The sequence below is a fragment of the Adiantum capillus-veneris genome, chromosome 27, assembly GCF_014529385.1.
Source record: "Adiantum capillus-veneris isolate H3 chromosome 27, ASM1452938v2, whole genome shotgun sequence".
In the NCBI taxonomy this organism is placed as follows: domain Eukaryota; kingdom Viridiplantae; phylum Streptophyta; class Polypodiopsida; order Polypodiales; family Pteridaceae; genus Adiantum; species Adiantum capillus-veneris.
In genome coordinates this window covers 74,549,471-74,574,716 of record NC_140957.1, presented here as the reverse complement: position 1 = coordinate 74,574,716, position 25,246 = coordinate 74,549,471, and the positions used below count along the sequence as shown (strand labels likewise).

The window sequence follows — 25,246 nt, the reverse complement described above, 5'->3', positions numbered from 1 at the left end:
TTACAGGATTGTTTTCCAAGTTTAAGGAGTTGAGACTTTGGGGCAGCTCATGTATACTTGAGTGCGAATTTTGAGTATGATTTGCTCATGGTTTTGAGCATGTTTATGGCATGTATGGTTATTATGGTTAGATAGCCAAATACTGCCAAAACTTTGCCGGATTTTTCTTGCGAGTTTATTTGTTTATACGCATGGTTTGCAATGGTGTTTCGATTTAATTTGGCACTCAGTGGTTGCTTTGCCATAGTGTTTTGGCATCGCATTGTGAGAGTGTTTGCTCATCGGATTATGTCATTTGACATACATGTGGTAATCTCTTCAGGAGGGAAATTGTTGATGATAGTTTCATCGATTACCACATAGTGCTCTTGGGATTAGAGCGGGTGTTTTGGCATCATTTGAGCGGTTTTGCTCACTTTGTTTCGTTACATTGATCGCCATATTTGCTGATACTTCTCTTAAACAGCTTATGCCAACTTATGTTGTATTTTGACAGTACTTGGTGTATGAGTTAGCCAAGCTTTGGCTATTGTAAGTTGATTGATTTGTGCTTAGTCTTGTCACAGGTTATTGCCATGGATTTGGCATGTACATCATTGTCAGGGTTTGTGCTTTTCCATACAAAGTTGATGTTTCAAACTTTGAGCATTGGAAAGAAGGTATGCATGATGCATTCACTCAGTTGGGCCAAGTGTTGCCACTACAGAGCATGGATGCTAGGCCAGAGTCAATGACTGACGATGAGTGGGAGGACTTGGATGAGCTTGCACGTTCGACGATCATGTTACACCTTGGTGAGTCTGTCTATTGCATTGGGTTGGATGCATGTACAACTAGAGAGTAATGGCAAAGATTGTGCAATGCTTTTGACACAAATGAGTCTAGAGCGATGCCTATAGTCAAAGGACGATCTTGTAGACATAGAGATGTTGTGTGTTGGCATTGTGGTCATGCAGGGCATGTACGTAGGCGTTGTTTTTGGCGGATGAGACAGCGCAGGAGACAACACAAGAGGGATGCTATCACTTTGGATGATGTGGGAGCAGATGTAGCGTATGTGGCTACGCATGACAGAGATGTCACCTTTGCTTCCATGTTTACTCTTGACTTTCTTATGTCGGTTTTTGACGACACATTACCTTCGCATTGGATACTAGATGTGAGTGCTAGGTTTCACATCACACCGAGTCGTGAGTGGTTTAGCACATATGCTAGTGGTATGCTTGGACATGTGTGTCTAGCTGATGGTTTAGTGCATGACATAGTTGGTGCAGGAGATGTCAAACTATCGTTGCCGAGTGGTGCATCATATGTGTTGCGAGATGTACACCATGTGCCAGGTTTGACACAGAGCTTGATCTCTGTGAGTCACTTACGAGACAGTGGATGCTAGGTAGTGCTGGATGAGCACAGTTTTCGATTGCATCGTGGACAGCTAGTCATAGCTAGAGGTGCTAGTGTTGGCACGATTCATGCGATGCGAGTACTTCATGTGCGAGATGGCATAGTTTTCGTGAGTACACAGCCATGCAGAGAGATGAGGCATGTCTCCTTTGCGGATAGATTGCATGATGCTCCAGTTTGTGAGCATGTTGAGCCAGTTGTGCAGACAGTTGTACAGCAGGGCATGTCATTCGTGAATACGTTGACGGATATGGATGGCTCGACTACTGAGGATTCAGCCATGATTCAATCATTCATGGATATGGTTAGGCTAGAGGATGATGTATGTGAGTTAGAGCTAGGCATTTCTCTTACCACACAGGGTTCAGGATAGATAGATGCTCTTGGTGCGCATGTGACATGCGATGGACACGAGGATAGATTCCAAGGATCGGAGTTTGGGTGCCAGGGTGATATCCATGACTGAAGTTCTCAGCCAGATTTGACTGAGATGGTCACATTTGCAGACATTGCTAGGATTGCATGAGCATTCGGGAGTCTCATGTACGAGATACTCATCTCGAGACCCGATATTTCATTTGCGGTAGGTGCATTTGCAGTGGGAGCAGTTAGTCGTGCAGTGACTGACATTGGGCTTGAGCATAGGGGTACTTTGCAGCATATGGTGAGATACCTGCAGGATGTGTGCATCTTTGGTGAGGAGTATGGTGTCGATCTCTCTATACTTCCTCTACAAGTAGAGCTGGATGCACACAGATTCAGTGAGCCAGTGGGCATTGGCTGAGGTCATATTTTTGATGGCCTTGTACAGATTTTGTACCGTTTTCTTTTCTCTCTCATGGCCACATTGGCCTTTACGTGGGAGGTTTTTGGGGTAAAGCCCCATGTGGCCGGTTAGGCCAGGTGCCCGTCCACTATACCTATTCATTATGTACATAATAGAATAAGGGGGCTCACATGTAGAGAGTTAGTTTTAGCCCCTACAAACACAAGGTCTCCTTTTCTCCTCTCTTCTCCATCGCTGCACACACTCACACACGCTCTCGCTCCCACACTTCAGCATACGCAAAGACAGCATATACAACTCAAAGTCTGCAACCCACTCATCAGGATTCTCTTCATCTGTAAAAATCGGCCCATAGCTTCGAGACGCCATGTCGACCAACACCAAAAACTGCTTCTCTTCACTTTACTGGGAGCAATTAGTGTGCTCCTCAGTGGGGGCGACAGAAGATGGAGAGGGGGAATGGGAAACACGCCCAACACACAAATAAAGGCCTCCCTATAGCTCCAGGCACTCACAACATCCCTATCCTCTCAAAAAAACCTTCGAAACATGTATGGCTTGCTAGCAGAGCTCCACTTGCACGTTTCTCTCTCTCTCTCTGTGTGTGTGTGTGTGTGTGTGTGTGTGTGTGTGTGTGTGCAAATTCACACACCGATGGCTCGAGGTGCACACACACTCGTACGCGACACCACGAATTACACAAGAGCACAAGACGAGAGCAGGGGGGAAAGGGGAATCGACACCAAGAAGCAGGAAATGTTACTTCACTTTACTCAAGATGATCCAGTACAACCGGCTCGGCACAACCTCGACGAGCACCCAAAAAAACCAAACCTCGATGACTTTGGTTGGTGCCGTCCTGGTGGTGGAGATTCTTCCTTTGCTTCCTTGCCGCCACACACAGGCAAGAGCTTCGTCTCCTCGAAGTTTTTCTTCCCTCCTCGATGAGATGAAAACCCTTGAGTCCGAAGAAAAAACCCAAGTCCCCTTTTTTCTTTTTTTCCTATGCCTCTTCTTTTCCAAAAGGGGCAACGACGGCACCGTCGTTACTTCCTTTCTTCCTTTGGCTAAAAGATGTGATCTTTTTTTAAAAAAAAACTCCTTAAGATTGAGCCTTTAACTTTTTTTTTTCCAAAGAGGGTTTAGTAGTAGCGATAGCTGGGTTACATATCTTTGAGAACTCACTTCATATTCTTTTATTTCCTTGTCCTTTTTAACTTTGGAGCCCCACCCCCCTTATTTTTAGCCTTTACAAATAATAACCAAGGGGTTTTTAAACTTTCGTTCCCCATATTGTCGATGCTCTGTGCACCGATTCTTCAGTTGCAAAAATATACTAAAGGTCACCGACCCGAAGTCCAAACTTGCCAACCTATGCCACACTTGAACCTTGCCGAGGTTGCAAAAACCAAGAAGATTACCTGGTGGTGCCTTGCCGGCAATTGTCGTCAAATTCCCACCTAGCGAAACTCCATCACCACAACTCCGATTGTTGAGCCGTTAATTTTTGGTCAACTTCACATAACATGATCCGCCCTCTAGAACCTGGTCAAAGCTCAAAATCCATCGGATGGCATGTCTTTTGATGCTACCAAGTGGGCACACACTCGATCCCCGGCTAATTTTCAATTGGGCATAACTTGCCCGTTTGAAGCCCAATTGACAATCCGAAAAGACCGGCATGCTCTACAGCTCAAGCCTTACATGCGTATCCATTGATTCTAGTTTTGGCCACCTGTCTATACCTGCCTTTCTCGTCCGGGATCTGCAAAAGCATTTCATCTTCGAACAATCATAACTTTCACACCGGGACTCTGTTTGAGGAGTCGTCTGGACCAACTTGCAGAGCATCTCAAAGACCATATTCTAGAGCATCAAATTTGCATCTCAAGCACCTTTATCTATCTTCCCCAGTGGACCATTTTGGGATCTTTTTGACCAAAAAAACTATATTACACATACACTTCCACTAATATTTGCCTACCTAGGTCCTCCACATTGGCCTTGGCCCCTTGTCCTACACCCACTACCATCCATAGCTTGGCATAGAGCACTTCCCTACACAGACCACAACGGGTTGAGAGTTTTGATAATTTGAGTCTTGTGGATATGTAAACACATTGTAAGCAACTGTATGAGCAACCAATATGGTTCACTCCCATGTATGTCCTCTTTTTTTATTATTGAGGATATGCGGTGGGCTTGAAAAGCTGGCCACTCGTAAAGCGAGAGATCCTCAAGGTATCAATCCAGAGATGATTAAACGGACATCAAATTTTACACATGATTAGATGTGTGATATATTCAACCTTGCACTTTAATATGGTATGCCTTATGATTGGAGTACTAATTGGATCAAGCCTTTGCATAAAGGAGAGAAAGTAAAAAATGTTAATAACTACCGGACTATAATAATGGGTCTCTTATGCCAAAGTTGTTTGGGTGCATAATGGAGATCAAAATGAGTGATTGGGCTAAAGAGAATGGCAAGTGTCCAAAAGGACAAGTGGGTTTTTGTCGACGCCATAGCATCATTAATCATCTTGTCACTCTTCGTGTTCTCATGGAGGAAAGTCAAATGAAAGCAAGCAATTGTATTGTTTCTTTGTGGACTTTAAGAAAGCCTTTGATATGATTCCACGTAACAATTTGTGGAGAAGGATGGAATTACTCAAAGTGCCAAATGAGTTTATGCTTGCGGTTTCTCGAATCTATGAGAAGGTTATGTGTTAATTGCACATGGGAAAATAAATTTCAAAACATTTTGCAAGCACTATTTAGGTTAAAACAAGGATGTCCATTGTCATGGTCAAGTCTCTTTGATATATGCCAAATGATACTTGACTTTAAGCAAGAAGAAGGCATTGAAGAGGTCACTATTTTCAATGCGGTAATCATGCTTTTGTTGTATACGGATAATGTAGTGCTTCTAACACACACTTTGGAGGATGCACAAAATCTTGAGGTTGTCCTTGAGAACTTTTGCTTATATAATAGGCTGATTGTGAATGAATCCAAAACAAAGGTTATGCTTGTGAAAACAAACCATAAGGAGAATCCATGCATTGTGTACAACAATGAGATACTTTAAGTTATTGAGAGCTTTAAGTACCTTGGTCTTGAGGTTCCGGCCAATTACAAGTGGCATAAATGTGCTATGCATTTTTTGGAAGCGGAAAAGAGAGTATACTATGCATTTGAGAACATGCGTAATGCGAAAAACGTCAAGTGTTGGGTTTTCAAGAAGTATCTTTTTGATACATTGGTGACATCGGTTCTTCTTTATGGAGTTGAAGTGTGGGGTAGGAGCATCTCAAAGTCTACTTGGAGAGAGTTTGAGAATGTTCAAAAGTATTTTCTTACAAACTTTCTCCTAGCTAAGACACAAACAGCATATGTGCTTCTACTTCTTAAGCCGGGATCTCTTCCAATTGAGGTTATGGTCATGGAAAGGGTTGTGGAGTACATGACAATGATATGTTAAAACCCCTCTCATTGATTTTCTACAATTGCATGGAAAGGAAGCAAAAAAGTTCAAAAGACGCATAAAAATAAGATCTTGAGAACGGGATGGATACAAGACATAAAGAAGTGGTTTGGAAAATGGGATACAATACATTTTCTACATGATTCCTTAATTGACTCACAAGTGAATGAAGCTTTTCTACAACACCAATGTATTACAACTTGGGAGGAATCCAGTGGGTCACGCTTCATACATTACACCACCCATATTGCCCCCAACTACAAAACCATGTTCTTCGTTGAAAGAGAAAAGTGTACTCGCCCTTACATGCTTGAGCCTATCCCCTTGTCAGTGATACGCACTATAGCAGCCATTCAGCTTAGTTCCCACTCCCTTTGATTTGAGACATGAAGTTGGGACAATGGAGACGAGTCAAATCGATTGTGCACAATATGCTCACTACAAGTTCGGGAGTCTAAGTACCACATAGTACTAGGCTGCTCAGCTTTTGGTCACATTTGAACTTGCTTTTCATAAATTTTTAGCCATGACGTTGTCAGGAGTTTTTTGGAGCAAGGGATTGCGCATATGTACATACAAATGCATGGTGCAAATTTCATCATAAGCATACTCATCATCACACATCACTTTATCCACATCATAATCATGGCTAGCACCACGATCCATAGCTTCTAGCATGGGTTCATCAGTCTCCAAGAATACAGATCCCTGCTCTAAACCGCAATCATGCTCACAAATCGGCTCAATCACTGCACATGCATCAAAATATGGCTTCAAAACAGGCTCCACATCCAACAAATCCACAAAATGGCTCTCAACCTTGCCCTCTTCCCTATTTTCCAAGGAACTAGTATCCAAAGATACGTGCTCATCATCAATAACCTCAATCTCACACTCACACCAAGAATCACAAGGTACACAAGTAGCCAATGCATCCTCTTCAAGACTTTTCAATCCTGTATCCAAAGCATTACTCACCTCTTTAGGCTCTTCCATAAACCTGTCAACCTGCAAGACCTCTTTACGCTTCACAATAGACCTTGGGAAGAAACGAGAATCATCATAGGATAGGCTACTTTTCACCTGCTTAGGCTTAACTTCATCTTCCATGTCAAATCCATCTTGCACATGCATACCTGTACTGATACCATGTTCCTCAAGACGCTTAAACTTCCATTCCTTGTGCTTTGCAATGCATACCGCATCTTCAAAAGACTCGGGCCTCTTCAACTCAACTTCGAACCGCAACCAAGGTAACAAACCATCAACAAAAGAACTTTTCTTCAATGAACAAGGGGGGGTCTCATTCTTAAGAGCAACACACCAACGAGTCCATAAATCTGTAAAACCGTGTACATAGGCATCAACACCTTGACAAGAACCTTGCTTAAGAGCATTGAGCTCATTCCATACTGCATTTGCATCTTCCACAACCTGGAAACGCTCTAAAAAAGCTTCTATAAACTTGTCAAGACTCAAACCATAAGAAGAAGCCACTGCTTCTTTAGCTTCCAAATCCATGAACCAAACACGGGCCTCATCTTTCAAAAGCAATCCAAATAGCCTCAAAATCTTGTCCTCATCACACATATTGTTGCTTATGCATGCTACCTCGACTTGCTCCAGAAAGTCTTCCGCATCTTCACCACTTCTTCCATAAAATTCCGGATAAGAGAAAGCCATGGCTACCCAAGTTTAATGCTTTAAGAACCTCTTCGAACACACGTGCAAGAACCCAAAACTTTTCACTACCCAATCCCCAGAAACTTCAATGGAGCTTGTCTTTAGATAAGGACAAACACATGCACATCAAATGAGTTTTCATAGTTGATCATCGGAATTACAACAGACAAAGGACATTCCAGGATCTCTCTCAATCTTCTTGGCCCAAACATAAAGACTATGCGCTGCTGGAAAAAGATCTTCCTGGACACATGAACATGAATCTGAATTCTTTGAGTTAAATGAAAAGGAGTGAACTGAGGGCCATTTTGATCATCCATTAAAGCCAACCATGAAGCTCCCAATAAGGCACACCTGACTCAACCTCTGATTTTGCCAAAATTTCAGCAGCATAACAGCATAAATGGCTCAAAATACCAAAAAACCAGCCATCCTAACTTGGAAAAATTTTGACAGAGTTTCCCCAGAAGTAGAGCAATGAGAACCCAAAATATAGACTGTATCTGTATGCATAAACTGCCAACAATAGAACCCGAGCATCAAATAGGAATCACTAATACATAGCCTATGGCGAGGTCACGAAAAGGGTGCTCCAGCTACCTGTATCAACGAAAAGATCTCCACATTTGAGAATCCCCCAGCTCAATAAAAACCTCACACTATCGACCCTCACACGAAGGCTAATGCAAATCGCGTATAGTCAAGTCTCAGAAATGACTATCTTCCAGACCAAGTCTCAGAAATGGCTGGGACTGCCAAATACAACCAAGTATGGCTCCACAAATGCGTACAATGGCAGTTTCCACAAGTAACGTACAATCCAGCAGACAATGCGCTCAAATAGGCGCCAAGTGATGCATTCCCACTACAACTGCAAGTGACATCACTGTACTCCAGCTACCTATACCTGTGTGAATCACCTGTGCCTGTACCTGTCCCTGTAACCTGTAACCTGTAATCTGTAATCTGCAACCTGCAACCTGTAATCCCGAAGTTCGAAGCTCGAAGCTCGAAGCAGAAGGTACTCGAAGAAGATCCTCCGTGGGGGCGCCAAAAGAATGTGAGCGGGATGAAAACACACAGAGTGCCTCTATAACGACCCGACACACACTCTTGGGAAGATACACACACACACTATGGGGCACCACTCGGCTTACACAACACACCTGGCCGAGACAGGGAACACACCTCTGGAGTGAGAGGAGAGAGACTATCCACTTGCCCACTCCACACAGACACACACACACACACACCCAAAAAACTCAGCTCAAAAGAGGAGAATTTCTGATGTTTATATACAAATGAGCTTGGGCCAACACCAATGGGGCAAACACCTCACACAATATGGGTAAAAGATACCAGATACAATCACAAACTAGAGCAGAAACTTCGCTCATAGGAGAAACTTACACAGAAAAACAGCAAGAAAAGAGTGAGGAATTTGGCAAAATGGACAGCGCCATCGCGTCCGGAACGGCCCAAAACCCCAGTCTACAATGTCAAAGTGCTCAAATCCGACCTCGGATGAGCAGTTTAGGGCCAAAACAGGCTCCAAAAACACAAAAAACACACCTGCGGCTCTTCCTCCCCTCTGCTCCACGTTTTTTCTGGTCTTCTCTCAGTTTTTTCAGTTCTCACACTTAGCTTTATTAGTTGGGCACCCTTGGCCTTTCAGTTGACCTCAAACGGACCCCGAACAGGTCAAAAACTGACCTCGCAGTGCATAGTTGTCACCTTTTTGCATCATCCGCACACCTGGCACTCAGCTTTCTTCCAATAATGCATCTCGCCACCACGTGAAGTGGTCCCAAAAAGTGGTCCTCATGATGACCTTTCTGCATAACTCTCACAAGAAAACACCCACGTTGTGTCCGTCCTCATCCGCGTGCAAATATTGACCTCGTTCGCCCTCTTGACGCCACTAGATGCCATCTGACGCACCTGCTGACCTCACGTCGTCGGCCCGCGGATAGCTTCCTCGAGAAGTTTTACGCGCTACCAACTCCTCCTTATTGTAGAAAAAACACAGTGGTACTGGTAATAGTGAAAATCGATGCACTATGTACACCTTGTCCTACCTGTACACATGTGGGCCCCACATAACCACCTGGCTAAAGAAAATGGGCAATCCTTTATTTGATGCACCATGCATGGGTATGAACATATGCGCAATCCCTTGCTCCAAAAAACTCCTGACAACGTCGACCTACACACTTTCCTCTCCCAGCCACAGTGTGGCCTTTCCATTGCGACTCTCATCACCATAATTTTGGAGCATCCCTCATCAACCACATACATACTACATCACATGTAACTTTGGTCCCATAGGTCATATTTGACCTCAAAGGACGATAATAGAATCTCTCTCTCTCTCTCTCTCTCTCTCTCTCTCTCGTCTCGTCTCGCTCTACCACTGAATCGAATAAGGGTAGCCCACATTAACTCATATAATACCATGCAAAAACCCACTTGCCCTACATTCGCGGCCTCTTCAATGACCCCCACCACCCCGTGTTCCATCTCTCGAGCTACTGCCTACAATTCTATATAAATCTACTCCCACGCTCAATAATCCCACCTCTAACTATTCACATTCTTGACTATTCCCTTGCACACCCTACGTCTGCCTTTGTTGGGAGCTACTTCCACTGTCATAATGAAAAAACCGTTCTCACCTCTATCATTTCTCTCACCCGCATAAACATCTGATTAATACCCCAAGCTCCGATCAAAAGAGTCCTGGCTCGACAATCTCCTTAATCATAGGTCACGTAGAGATTAACTCATATACAACCCTCCGACATCATTCCAGTCCATACTATCTACTCAACCTCAGTACTTCATCACCAGATACCTCTCTGGTCGGCACCAAAGGCTTGCGACGTTACTCAACCTCAGTACTTCATCACCAGATACCTCTCTGGTCGGCACCAAAGGCTTGCGACGTGCCCACTTCTCTGCCCGTCCTCACCCAACTTACACTACCACGCCTCCACTGGCCCTCCTCGGGACATCTGGCCCTCAAGTTCGTGAACAGTAAACTAGCATGTTCCCATTTTATTCACATTAACTAGTAAAACGGCCCGAAGGCGGCATGGTCCCTCTTGCCCTCAAGCTCCTCGCTCTGGACAAATTTCACAAAAGTGTGTGCCAGCATTGTTCAACAACTTCACGTAGCTCACCATAGCTGAGAGCAGTGTTCACGAAAAATGTGTCTCAACTTAATATCATGCCGATTTCAATTTCAAAAATGCCGGTTGAGGGCAAGGGAAAAGAGGAGAAACCCCGCCCCGAAAAAGAGAAAAATCGTGTGAAACCCTGAAAAATAAACCTATTTTTTTAAAATTTCCTCCAACAGTCTTCCGAAAGAGAGAGCGAGAGGCCGCCTATTGATGATGTTGATGATAATCTCTCTCTCTCTCTCTCTCTCTCTCTCTCTCTCTCTCTCTCTCTCAATCACACTTGACCACGTCAATCAACTTCAAAATCAGAACCGAGAGAGGTGTTCGGGAAAAATGTGTCTGAACTTAATATCGTGCCATTTTCTATCTGCAGCTCCCTCTGTCTCTCTCTCAACTGCTCGTTGGCTGGATCTTTAAGGCCTCTTGAGATAGTTTCCTCCGACATTAAAACTCTCTTCTTCTTCTCGTCCTCTTCTCTCTCTCTCTCTCTCTCTCTCTCTCTCTCTCTCTCTCACACACACACACACACACACACACACACACACGACCACCTCAATTAACTTCAAAATTTGAGCCAAGAGCACTGCTCGAGAAAAAATTGTGTCAACTTAATATCGTGCCGTTTTCTCTTTGAAGCTCTGTGTGTGTGTGTGTGTGTGCACGCGCGCGCGTGCGCATGTGCGTGTGCGTGTGCATGCAACCTCTGTGGTGCGCTTTCTACATGCAATTCTCTCTCTCTCTCTCTCTCTCTCTCTCTCTCTCTCTCTGCTCCTTGTCGGCTAGATATTTAAGGTCTTTGGGATAGTTTCCTACGACGTTAAAACTCTCTTCTTCTTCTCTCTCTCTCTCTCTCTTTCTCTCTCTCTCTCTCTCTCTCTCTCTCTCTCTCTCACTCAGAGCTCGTAACCCTAGCACCTAGCTCCAACGTCCTCCTTAGCCCCCCCTGGGCGAGGGGTTGCCCTTGGGGGAGGCGTTAAGCCTTAGCTCAACCCCCCTCAACAGTGAGATCCCCTTCGAAGCTCTGTACGATGCTGGTCGTCTTTGCCCCGGCCCTAGCCACCCACGCTTCAACATGAAGTCGAAAAACTTCGCAAGGAAAACGACGCTCTGAAGGAAAGACTCACAGCCATTGAGTCTCGCCTCACCACAGCGGAGAACTCCAACAAGGGGAAGATGGAACAAAAGGAAATCAAGCTCAATACGGAGGCAGAAATTACACTCACCGAGAAGGTCAAGACTAAAGTGCAAGATGTCATCCTCCACAAAGTAGAAGACCGTGTGGCGTCTACGCTACGCGAACAACAACGGCAAGAGGCCATTGCTCTCAATGTTAGCATTGGCGGGCTCCCGAGCGATTGGCAAGGAAAGGAGAACCCCAAGTTCCACGAGTCTTTTGCTCGCATCCAAACAACAACCCCCATGATACAATGGGATCCATCGACAATCACCACTCTCGCTCACGAGCATCGCACCAACCATGCAATTCTTACCTTCAAGACCAAAGCGGATCGAGTCAAGCTCCTTGAGCAATCGAAGCTTCTCAAGGACACAAAAATTTGGTTTGCTGAAGATCTCACACCCACCCAACTCAAACAGAAGAAGGCCGAACTCCAAAAGATGCGCGAAGCACGCACAACAGGGAAATGGGCAGTGTACTGAGGAGGTAAAGCCATCATCCAAGAGTTTCGAACTCCCAAACCAGCTCCCCCCTTCTCACCTATCTCATCTTAGGTTTTTGTCCATCCCCCATCCCACCTTATCTTTTTTTCACACCACTCGATGGACCCTCAGTCCTTAACTGATATGTATCAGACAGATCCTTTGTACTATTTTGTTTCTAGTCCCATAGGTCATATATGACCTCCGTGGACGATAATTCAATCTATCTATCTATCTATCTATCTATCTATCTATCTCTCTCTCTAGCATTGTTCAACAACTTCATGTAGCTCACCGTAGCTGAGAGCAGTGTTTGGAAAAATGGTGTCTCAACTTATAAATATCGTGTCATTTTCAATTTCAAAAATGCAAGGAAAAAAGGAGAAACCCTGCCTCAAAAAAGAAAAATAGTGTGAAACACCGTCAAATAAACTTAACCTTTCTCTATAGCTCTCGCTCTACCAATTTTGCCACTGCGAGGAATGTTCGGGAAAAAATGTGTTGCAACTTAATATTGTGTCATTTTCTATCTGCAGCTCTCTCTCTCTCTCTCTCTCTCTCTCTCTCTCTCTACTCCTCGTGGGCTAGATCTTTAAGGTCTCTTGGGATGGTCTCCTACGACGTTAAAACTCTCTTCTTCCTCCTCTTCTTCTTCTTCTTCTTCTTCTTCTCTCTCTCTCTCTCTCTCTCTCTCTCTCTCTCCAACAAAAAACGCAGCTGTTTCTTGACTTCTTAGACAACAGTTCACTCTTTTGATCATAACTTCTTCATCCGAACTACGATTTGAGTGATCTATAGCCTCAATCGAAGAGCACGAAGCCCTGTACACATTGATGTAAAGACAAAAATTTTCAAGGTTATGGAAGACGTTTCTATAATAGCATTTCTGAAGTGGAAAGGTTCAGAAAAATTGACTCTCATCTCTTGTTTTACATACAATGTCTTCCGGCACTCGCAAGGGTTCTTCTTCTTCAACAAGGTCCACAACCATTGTGGAAAATGATCCAAAATTTCCTAAGTGTGGAGATAGAAACACAACCACCTAACCAACGACATCGGAAACCATGATCATGGCATACTTGGTATCATTGCAAGAGACTGTAAACAAACAAGGCGAACACTTACGAGAGTACTTGCAATGGAGAATGGCACACTAATGGTTCTTGTGGTTGAGAATGAGAATCTCAAGAGGACACTTGAGATGCAAACAATACGTATGATGCAACCTGAAGAGGAAGAAAGGAATGTAAACGCTCTCTTGTGGACTTGAATGCTTTGAAGGAGCAGATGAGCAAAGTAGATCATGACTATGTACTGAAAGAGGAGAAATTTGACACCATTATCCGGGATGTATGCAACATGAAAAATGTATGCACAAACAGGTCTTGGAGTGATGTATGATTGAGTTGAAGGAAAAGGAGTGACGTCCCAAGAACGTTGTTATTCGTGGAATTCCCAAAGAGAAGCTAGAGACACCTCCTTCTCTTTCTATTTTTATTGAAGATTTCTTCAAAACTAACTTTGGCATGTGCGGAATTATGGTCTATGGAGCACATAGAGTGGGGAAGCAAGGAGCTCCTCGCTCAGAAGAACGGCCAATTGTATGCACCATGCCGGATGAGACCAAGCGAAAGATTATCCTTGATAATAGTTGGATCTATTTGAGGGATACAAAATGTTTTGTATGTGAAGATCGCACTATTAAGCAACAAAATATGCATTGCAAGGCATATGAGGAAAAGAATAAGAAAAACAAGAAGATCTCTCATGAAAAAAATCTGCCCAAGGAGGAGGCAAGTCCCTTGAGAAAATAGGGATGTGCAACCTATGAGACCGAGTTACAAGTGAGAATATACTTTCGGAATTGTAATGGATACTCATGGAATGCGGGGGTTGGCATAGATGAACTAACAAGCAAAGCCGATGTTGTACTTCTTGTTGAAACTTGGGAGCATGATACACAAAGGATTAATGGCTTGGAGAATTATAATGTACATTCATTGATGTGGTCAAAGAATCTTAAGGAACAAAGAGGACAAAGAGAGGTAGCATGTATGGTTAAGCAAGGATTGGAAGATTTTGTATCAATTGTGAAAGATGAAAAGTACAAACGTTTGTATGGCTAAAAATTATGACACCAAAAAGAACACCCATTTTTGTAGCCGGTTGCTACATTTCTCATCATGATTCCCCCTTTTATGCTTGCATGGATAGAGATCAACCATTTTTTTAATTTCGAAGAGTACATTGCTTATTTCAAAGGTGAAGGTGATGTTATTGTATTTGGGGATATGAATGCTCGCACAAAAACATTGCAACATGATACTCAACAATTTGATATGCTATACATTTCAAGGGACTTGGAGGAGGTTCACTTGTATGATCTTTCTTCAATGGATGAGAAAGAGCCGGATCACTATGGAAAGTTACTTTTACACATGTGTAATAGCACGGGTATGCTCATTGCCAATGGTGTATCTTTGTGGAGTGGAACCAATGGATTTACATGTAGAAGACATAATGGGGACAGAGTGATTGACTATATGCTACTCTCCGAAGCCATCATGTATCGCATAAAGAGTTTTATGTTTGGCCAATGGACCCTGGAATCCGACCATCGCACCTTATGTATTGACCTTTCATGTGGAGAAGCAACTAAGCATGGATTAATTTTAGCCAAAGGAAAGAGAAATTATCACTATGTATGATTTCAAATGGGCACCAATGAACATTGAAATGATTGAGCAAAAACTATGGATGAAGAAGCTTCAATATGATGCACCATTAAAAACTAAATGGGAAGCTTTCAAGAAAGTTGTTTGTTCTTGTGCCGAAGAATGCTTTTCTATAAAGCATTGTCATGGTATTAACAAAGGTAGATCACGCAAAAGGTGGTTTGATAAAGAATGTCAAGATGCTCGAAAGTCCTTGATAAAGCTTAATGAAACTATGGAGAAAGATAACTATCAAAGTCATTTGCATATATACAAGGCATTGATTCAAAAGAAGAGAAGAAGATGGGAAGTAAAGAAACAACTTTTTCAAGTCCAAGAAAAGGCACATGCATGTGAAGGATTTTGGAGAAACTTGAGGGGAAAGTGGGTTGAGAATTTTGGTAACTTGAGTCTTGTGTATATGTACACACATTGTAGGCAATTATATGAGCAAGAAAATGCTGAAAAAATACCATTTTATGGTTCACTCCCATGTATGTCCTCTTTTTTTTACTATATGAGGATGTATGCAGTGGGCTTGAAAAGTTGGCCACTCGCAAAGCGGGAGATCTTCAAGGTATCAGGCTGGAGATGATCAAATGGATGGGAGATTTTACCCATGAGTGGATGTGTGATATATTCAACCTTGCACTTCAACATGGTATGCCTTATGATTGGAGTACTAATTGGGTTAAGCCTTTGCATAAAGAAGGGGATGTAAAGAATGTAAACAACTACCGGACTATAATGATTGGGTCTCTTATGGCAAAGTTGTATAATGGAGATAAAATTGAGTAATTGGCCTGAAGATAATGACAAGCGTGCAAAGGAACAAGTGGGTTTTCATTGATGCCATAGCACCAGTTATCATCTTGTCACTCTTCGTGTTCTCATGGAGGAAAGTCAGTTGAAAGGCAAGCGATTGTATTGTCGTTTTGTGGACTTTAAGAAATCCTTTGATATGATTCCACGTAACAATTTGTGGAGAAGGATGGAAAAACTCCAAGTGCCAAGTGAGTTTATGCTTGCGGTTTCTCGAATCTATGAGAAGGTGATTTGTCAATTGCGCATGGGAAGAGAAATTTCAGAAATTTTTGTAAGCACTATTGGGGTTAAACAAGGATGTCCATTTTCACCAACTCTCTTTGGTCTATGTATCGATCAATTGGAACAAATGGTACTTGACTTTATGCAAGAAGAAGGCATTGAAGAGGTCACTATTTGCAATGCGGTAATCATGCTTTTGTTGTATGCGGATGATGTAGTGCTTCTAGCATACACTTCAGAAGATGCACAAAAGCTTCTGGTTGTCCTTGAGAACTTTTGCTTGCATAGTGGGCTAGTTGTGAATGAATCCAAAACAAAGGTTAGGATTGTGAAAACCAACCATAAAGAGAAGCCATGCATTGTGTACAACAATGAGACTTCAAGTTGTTGAGAGCTTTAAGTACCTTGGCCTTGAGGTTCCGTCCAATCACAAGTGGCATGAATGTGCTATGTATTGTTTGGAAGTGGGAAAGAGAGCATATTATGCATTTAAGAACATGTGTAATGCGGGAAACATCAAGTGTTGGGTTCTCAAGAAGTATCTTTTTGATGCATTGGTGACACCGGTTCTTCTTTATGGAGTTGAAGTGTGGGATGGGAGCATCTCAAAGTCTACTTGCAAAGAGTTTGAGAATGTCCAAAAGCGTTTTCTTACAATTTTTCTCCAAGTGAAGACACAAACACCATATATACTCCTACTTCTTGAGTCGGGATGTCTTCCAATTGAGGTTATGGGCATGGAAACGGTTGTGGAGTACATGATAAAGATGCGTCAAAACCCCTCACATCCAATTCTTAGAATTGCATGGGAAGCAAGCAAAAAAGTTCAAAAGACAGATAAAAGCAAGATCTTGAGCACGGGATGGATGCAAGACATAAAGAAGTGGTTTAGGAGATGGGAGGCATTACACTTGCTACATGATGCTTCAATTGACTCCCAAGTGCATGAAGTTTTTCTACAACGCCAATGTATTACAGCTTGGGACAAATCCGGTGGGTCACGCTTCATACATTACACCACCCATATTGCTCCCAACTACAAAACCATGTTCTTCGCTGAAAGAGGAAACCGTACTCACACTTACATGCTTGAGCCTATCCCCTTGTCGGAGATACGCACTATCACAACTTGATCACCTGTGCAGTAATTTTGTGGTGCTAAAATTCATTAATCTCGACCTGTTTAATTCTAGCTTTCCTTTCTTTGATTCTCTCACGATATGCGCGCTTTTGGTTTGCTTCATAATCCTTGATTACACTCTGTTTGCATGAGCTGCACTTGACTGAGTCACAACAAAGGCATGTGCTACTTGTTAAACTCACAACATCCTCAATTGGAATGATTTCCACCATCTTGTGAGTCTTTGAGAGGTGGAAAGAGGATGCCAAAGTGGGTACCCAGTCCAAAGATAAGCCCTAAACACCAGCTAGGGATTCGCATGCAATGTGTGTGTGTGTGTGTGTGTGTGTGTGTGTGTGTGTGTGAGAGAGAGAGAGAGAGAGAGAGAGAGAGAGAGAGAGAGAGAGAGAGAGAGAGCGCACTAATCGAGGAAGGCAAGCTACTCTGAGAGAGAGTGCGTACTCACCTATGGAGATGGGGACTGTAGCAAGAGAGAGAGAGAGAGAGAGAGAGAGAGAGAGAGAGAGCAGCTATGGAGGCTTTCAGCTTCAACACAGAGGGGGAGAGAGAGAGAGAGAGTAACGAGAAGGAGTAACAACCTTCGATCGTGGTCTCTGTAACATTTTTAAAATATCATTATTAAATTCACTCAAAAGTTTCCCTCCACCTTTAGATTTGGGAGGTAGCTACCAGCGTGCTAGTGTGTCGAGGCCACATGTAGTAAGTCCACCTATTCATGCATCCACCCGGTTATGGTTCTGCAATGATGGTATGGCAATCATGTTATGGTTAGGGTTTGACAATCAAGTTATGGTTATGGTTTTGCAATGATGGTATGTAAATCATGTTATGGTTATAGTTTGGCAATCAGATTATGGTTAATTATGGTTATGGTTTTGCAATGATGTTATGGATTTTATGGTTATGGTATGACAATCAAGTTATGGTTATGGTTATTGTATGGCAAGTGGGTTATGTTTATGGTTTTGTAGTTTTCGAATCATGTTTTTATTATGGCTATAAAATCTTCATGCCATCGTGCCTATGGTTTGGGAATCAACGTTATGGTTATGCTTTTGGGAACATGCCATGATTCAGCTTTTGATTTTGTGGTTTTGTTCTTCTTACAATTTGTTAATCTGTATATACTCACTCTTTAACGTCACGCTGCAGGTGGAGTGCCATTGCTTGTGTAGTCTTCCTTTGGGCAAATAGAGTTGTTTTCTGTTGATGCAGTACATGCTGCATCAATTGATCTCAGCCCCCTGGCCAAAAGAAAAATTACAGATTTTATCGTGGGTACAAAGCTCGACACAGACGTTGGTATAGGCATCTGAAAAACCGTTAGTATAGTAGAATATCATACCAACACCTATATAAGCGGTCATTCCGATGCTTTTTTCATTGCTTATTTCAACATTTAATATACCTATTTCGGTCATTTGAGTGTAGCTTTAGTTAGATGCGAGTTGTCTGTTGTTTTTCAAGAGATTAAAAATCTCTTGTAGCCTTTATACACTAGTCAAGTCAGCTTCGTCCCATGGCTTGACAATTATGTTCGTGGTTCTCGTTATGTCTACAATAAGATAGGAATGAGGTTAGAAACCCGTTTCACATTTGGAGCTTTTATTGTAAAAACACTTATTATTTTGATAAATTGGGAATGTTGTAACTCCTACTTTCCAGATAAACAATGTAATTGATGAGCTGGAGCCTAAGGTATAATAGCCAATTTTTGTAAGTTTTTGGATAATAGAACACAAGGTGAGCTAATGGCACTCACTTGTCTCCTTCTCGCGTTTCCTACTCCCTCTCCGATTGTCACATTGCAGTGCCATCTGTTGCATTGCAGCCACAGGTAAGAGCTCTACTCGTTGACGTAAACATTTCATGGTAATCCATATATACCGACGACACGATACCGACGTTTATTTTGATGCTTATTCCATTGCATTTTAGTTTTAAAACTAGCTTTGAGTCATCGGGATCCGCGTTAATTTTCGCACGACGTATTGTACTGTTTTAATTCCCCCTTGACAACTAGGTATTAATCAAGAATAGCCTTTACATATATGAGAGTGTAAGCAAGACATCATGAGCACAACCAAATTGACACACTTATTGTAAACATGTCATGAGTATAAACAAATTTGACGATCATATCATAAACATGTAGGAAGTTCCACATAATACTCCACTCAAAGAGAGCTATCAATCTAGCATTCGACATTGAACCACCCATGTGCGTAACACGTAAAGAATAACTCCAATTGTTCTTCATTGGAGTCAAAGCTATCATGGGCTACAAGCTGCCAAGCATAACGTGAATGTCGTCATCAATGTGGACATCTTTTCATGGTGTTAGTGCTAGCATGATTAGAATTAGGGGATAGTAGGAAGGCGAGGATGGAGGGAGGGTTAAATCTATGGATTAGAGCAACATGAGACTTTCATCTAGTACCTAGAAGAGGTGGTGGTTCTTTGAGCTCGGGGATTACCAGAAGAGGTGTAGGTAGTGGCGGAAGGTGAGGAAGGGTGGGTCATCGTTCTTGGCCAGCGTGACGACGAGATAGCCCCGGGCGCCGCGGAAGCTTCCAGAGCCGCCCGTGACGGCCACCTCCGTCTTGGCGACCTGCACGAGGCCCTGCAGCTGCAGCGTGCCGGCGCAGCGTCCGTCGTCCCACTCGATGTAGGCCACTTCCAACAGTCGCGAGTCGTTGCCCCCCAGGAAGCTGGTCTCCACCGTGTAGCCGCGCATGGAGCCCAGCTGCGTGGAGGTGCGCGGTGAGGCGTACCCGCGCCGAAGTTGGCAGAGAAGCTAGTGTTCACGGGCCACAGGAACCCAGGCGCCAGCCCCGGAACGCCTCCCTGCAGCTGCGCGTAGTGCGTCACATGGTGCAATCTGCGTGGCACCTTCTCGGCGCTCACCTCCGTATTGGCATGTCTCTATTTAGATGTAGATGTCAACGAACCATATCACTTAATAATACGTTAATAATACATATCACTCCTTGCTCATCCCCATATTATGCACAAGAACGTTCTCTTCATCGGCCAGCTCATCGCCATATCAATAATGCACAAGAACGTTCTCTTCATCAATGCAGGTGAGATGCCCCATGATTGCAAGAGTGGGCGGTGCTTCTGTTCAGAAACCTCCATCAGTTTAAGATCAGTAAACCAAACGGTGCTTCTGTTCAGTAAACCTCCATCAGTTTAAGATCAGTAAACCTCCCTTGGGTCACCATCTTCTTCGGGGCAAATGAAGTTAGTGCTAGTGGATCGGATATCCTCAAGTCACTGTGGAACGCGTGGAACCCGTACAGAAACTACATCAGAATCAACTAGGACTCCACGCACAGTTTCCCTATCAGAGGACAGGATTTGCTATGGTGGTCTCTCCCCCCTCTCCCCCCTCTCAACCCATAGCAACTCAGAACTGCAAGGAGAGTTCACCGCAAAGGCCTTGTTAAATGGAAAGACCTCTGGCACAAGACTGAATATGGGTGGCTCAATGATACAGAGCTTATCCACAAGGCTCGCCTCCAACCGTGGGAACTAAATCTAGTCAAAACAAGAAGGTCTAGCTTCCCTAAAACATCTGAATGGATGTTGTTCCTCAGTTCCACTCCCTCAACTAAGGCCATCTACTGGGAGTAGGGGAGTATGTTCTCCCATCCACCTTCCCTACCCCCTATTTTGCCTACCCCTGTGCATGTTCTTCTTAATGCTCGTTGGAATGTTTCTCTGGAAAGGAAGCAATGGCACTTCAAGTTCAAAACTGTGTGGAATAGAGGAATACCTGCTAAACATACAGTTCTGCTTTGGTTAATCCTGCATAAAGCTATGTGTATAGGCAATCGCATTCAGGCAACAGGGCTAGGGCCGGGCGTGTATGCCAACTGCCAAAGGGAAGTGGAAGATATTCCCCACCTATTTATGAATTGTATTAAAATTCAAAAGATACTTGCTCCGCTCTATTCAGCACTGGGTTTTTGCCCAATTGGAAGCAGTTGCTACTGGGAGACTTGGTCTCCATCTTCTCAATTGTATGGAACAGAACTAGGGGTGAATTTCTATGGGTCATTTGGAAGGAGAGGAATAACAGGTTATTTGATGACTCTTACCAGATTAAATGTCTGAGAACTATGTTTGCTAATGTCAACTTGCAGATTAACCAGCTGAAGCTGAACCAGTGCCGCCTCTACCAAGTGAATTACAAGGTGCTAACCGACTGCATGGGATTCTATAACAACTCAAATATAAACAAACAACAAGAGGTGATGCTTGACGGGTCTTATACTCACCTCCAAAGGATGATTAACGAATGCAGGAATGAAGGAGAAAAGCTCCCAAGGTAGTACAACAATGGGATCAGGCTGCTACAACACATACAAAAGTTCTGAATGAGCTCCCCAGACACTGAACAATATGAATATGTACTTATCCTGCTAACTAGGCGGTCTGTATTTCAAGGTAGCACGGAAACCAAGGTCGATGTATATGGACAATGCACTGTTTTGTATCTGAGCCTTTTTTGTAATTTTGCCTATCATGTAATTTTGCCCTTCTAATTTAATTCACAAGCGCCCCCCTTTATGGTAAAAAAGGAATGAAGGAGAAAAAATGAGAAGGCAGTATAACAATGGTCTGAGACTAATGCAACATGTACAACAAGTGCTTAATGAACTGCCTAGTTACTTGGATGCTACCATCCGTTAATTGTATGCTCTGTATTGGGTCTAGTCATGTAACTATGTCGGATGGTCATCAGTATGGGTTGATCATGTTTTGCCAAAAGTACCCGCTTTGTAATCGGTTATATCTTGTAATTTTTGTTCTTCTAATGTAATTCACCAGTGCCCCCCTTTATGGAAAAAAAAGGTAGGAGATTGGAGAGAAAGTTGAGGAAGCACGAAGGGAGAGCCCAAAAATAGAGATGTTGAGAGCCCAGAAACCCTAAGAGCAATAGCGTGAGGTCTTAATAGCAGTGTCTCTTGATTGCCTCTTCTGTCCCCTCGGGAAGATGACCTCCCAGGTCATCTCACCCGCGTTAGGCCCCGACTCAAGACCCCTAACATATGGGCCTTTGGCGGGCTACCGCATCAATTCCTCGTGCATAATAACTCCCATGCCGCCCACGTCGGCGGAGTTAATGGCCTCAATTATGAAGTGCTAACCCACCACAACCACTTAACCACGCTACTAAACGGAGGCAACTTTCTTCTTCCACCCGATAGCGTGAGGAGGCTCGAAGCAGCTTGACTTGTTTGACATGGCATAGGATTCTTCACTCAAACACCTGCTCCCAACCCAACAACAAGGTTTCCTTCTGCGACTGTTGAGGGCCCTCCCACTCCAACTGCCACTACAACTTCCCCAGACCCTCATCAAGGAGGAAGCGCAAGTGTTGCTTCAGGAGGCTTTGGACAAACTACAGACGATAAGCATCTTGCTATCCTTCTTGCTACCCAAAATTGCAAAGCTCAAGCAGACCTAGAGAACATAGCTCTAATAGGTCTACTAACCGGTCCTCGCCCCCCGCTAACGTTCTGAGAGGATGGATTAGGAACCATTGGGGCCCCATAGGAGGTAGAGGTCGAGACCATCCAAGCCCTACCAAAAAATCAATATGTATTTGTCTTCAGAAATTCTGCTATGGCCTTCTGTGTCCTTAGCTCTGGCCAATGGCTGCTTCGAACCTCTGCCTCTTCAAGTGGCACAAGGATTACAACACAGAGCGTGATGCTCTATCAAACTTTCCTATCTGGGTGGAGTTCCCTAAACTTCCTTTGCACTTCCATAATCACCTACGCGTGATAAGGTCTGAACTCGGAAAGGTGCTAGGGGGATGACCTAGAGGTGACTACATCCCTGCTTGGCATTCGCAGGCACTTATACAGATGGACACATCAGTGGACCTCCCCTAAGAGATGGTGATAGCTTTGGACGAAGGAGAATACTTAGTTCAACCACTTTCTTACAAATATATGCCCAACACCTACTTGCACTGCGGCATTAAGGGGCACTTCGGCTGAGACTGTCTCATCAAGAACCCCAAACCAGCTCAAAAACCAACCACCCTTGTAGAAACAGATAGCCAGCAGAGGTCTACAGCCCCCCCCCCCCCGTCTCCCAAAAAAAAAAAAAAAAAACCGGCTAAGGCGGACAATCCTCTGATTGAGAAACAATCCAACGAGAGAAATAATCCCAGAGCTCCCAATATATTTGCGATTCTGGCCTCTCTACCGGAATGGCAAGACTCTGAGGTTAAAGATTCAATCGGTCAGGACTCGAGTGAGGAGTAGGACTCAGAGTCTCGGTTAGAGATAGAGGTAAATAAGGTAGACAGAGAAACAATTATTGACCTTAATAAAGCCTCTCCCATCCCTCACAATAAAGAAAATGTTGTCTCCAAACAAAAGGGGAACTCTAAGTCAGGCCCCTTTCCCATGGAGGTGCACAAGGAAAACAAGAGAATGCACAACTCGGTGATGCAAGCCTCATTGTAGATCCAGAGCAAGAATCACAAAGATCATCATAATAATAGATGAAAGCTTTATCATGGAACATAAAAGGGTTGTCTGACCCTAACAAAGCCAAGAAAACCAAGGCATGGCTAGTCAACTACGCGATAGATTTCATAGGCCTCCAAGAGATCAAGACCACGGGGGCAGAACTCGACCAAAGGCTCTTAAATATTTTGAAAGAGCATTGTTGGCACTCTTCAACCCATACTAGAGGCTTTGGTGGCACTGCCCTAGGGATCCCTCAAGATTGGCAGGTTAATCTTTAACTCTCCTCAGTAGGAGATTACTGGGTGGTCGTGGCCATCGAGGCCCCTCACCATTGCCTTCTGGTCTTAGTGTATGCAGGTGGATCCGTTAAAGATAGAACTCAACTTTGGAGCCAGCTCAGCCGCCTACGTGGGAAGGTCATCTTTTTGGGGACTTCAACATGGTAGGAAGATAGATATCAGCAGAAGGGACAAACAATAACATCCACAGAATGAAAAGAATGTGAGCTCCGCAAATCCAATCTATAACTGTGGGATGTAGGTACACCTGGAGATTTCACATGGCAAAATTATTCAAAAGGGGAAAACGCTAGGAAAGCAAGGCTGGACAAATGCTACATTAGTGTTCCTCTGGCTAGGAATTTTAACTGGATCAAAGTCAAACCCACGTTAACCTCGTGTGCATCTAACCATTATCCGTTAGTCATCTACTTGGACGATAAGTGTGACAAAATACGTAACCACTCGTTCCACACAAACAGATCCCTCTTTCAACTAGGGGAAGTACAAGAATGCATCAAAGCAGTCTGGGTTCACGAGTTTTCTAAAGGCTTCACCCCAGTCAAAGCCTAGGCGGCGGCTATCTCTGACACCCAAAAGACCCTAGTAAGATACATGAAAAAATTCATTGAGACAAGAAGGAGAAGGAAATAAAAAATCTATAATGACCTCATTGAGTAAAATCTGCACACTACGCTATCAACTTCGGGTGGAGGAAGACCTTTCCATGCAACACACTACATAATTCTTTAGGGAGTGGTGGGTAGGAAAAGTGGACAAACCCACCAAGGAGACGTTCAAACACCTCACAACAAAGCACCAGATAGAAGCAATTACTCTCCTAGTAGGCCCCAAAGGTAAAGCCACCTCAGAGAAGTAAAACTTGGCAATCGCCAGGAACCACTTCTCTGACCTATTCAACCCCCCATAAAGCCCGAAGAGGCTATCTCCTCTACTAGGGAGACCATCAAGAACTGCATGAACAATATTATCCCACCCCAAGTGGCCTCCCATCTTGATTCTGACCTCTCTATATGGGAAATTAAACGGGCTATCGACTCCCTCAAACCAAAGAAAACCCCTCGCTGGAGGGTGTCCCCACATAATTCTACCAAACCTTCAAGGATGTGATTACCCCCATTCTGGTCATAATCTGGGAGGAATCAGTCAAGTACAATTCTCTCCCCATCGTGATGAACATTGGGGTCATCAAAATCCTACATAAAAAAGGTCCCAAGGAAGAGTTATCCAACAAGAGACCCCTAACTATGCTTAACTCGGCCTACAAAATCTTTGCCAAAGCAATTGCAATGAGGATATCGCCAGCACTCATAGAATGGTTGTCCGCAGAAAAAAAGGGCTTCATC

General features: G+C 43.6%; 1 pseudogene; it reads right to left on the bottom strand.

Moving 5' to 3' along the window:
• Positions 1-19,397: 19,397 nt before the first annotated feature.
• Positions 19,398-24,893, bottom strand: LOC147422202 (uncharacterized; annotated as a pseudogene).
• Between the last annotated feature and the right edge of the window lie 353 nt (positions 24,894-25,246).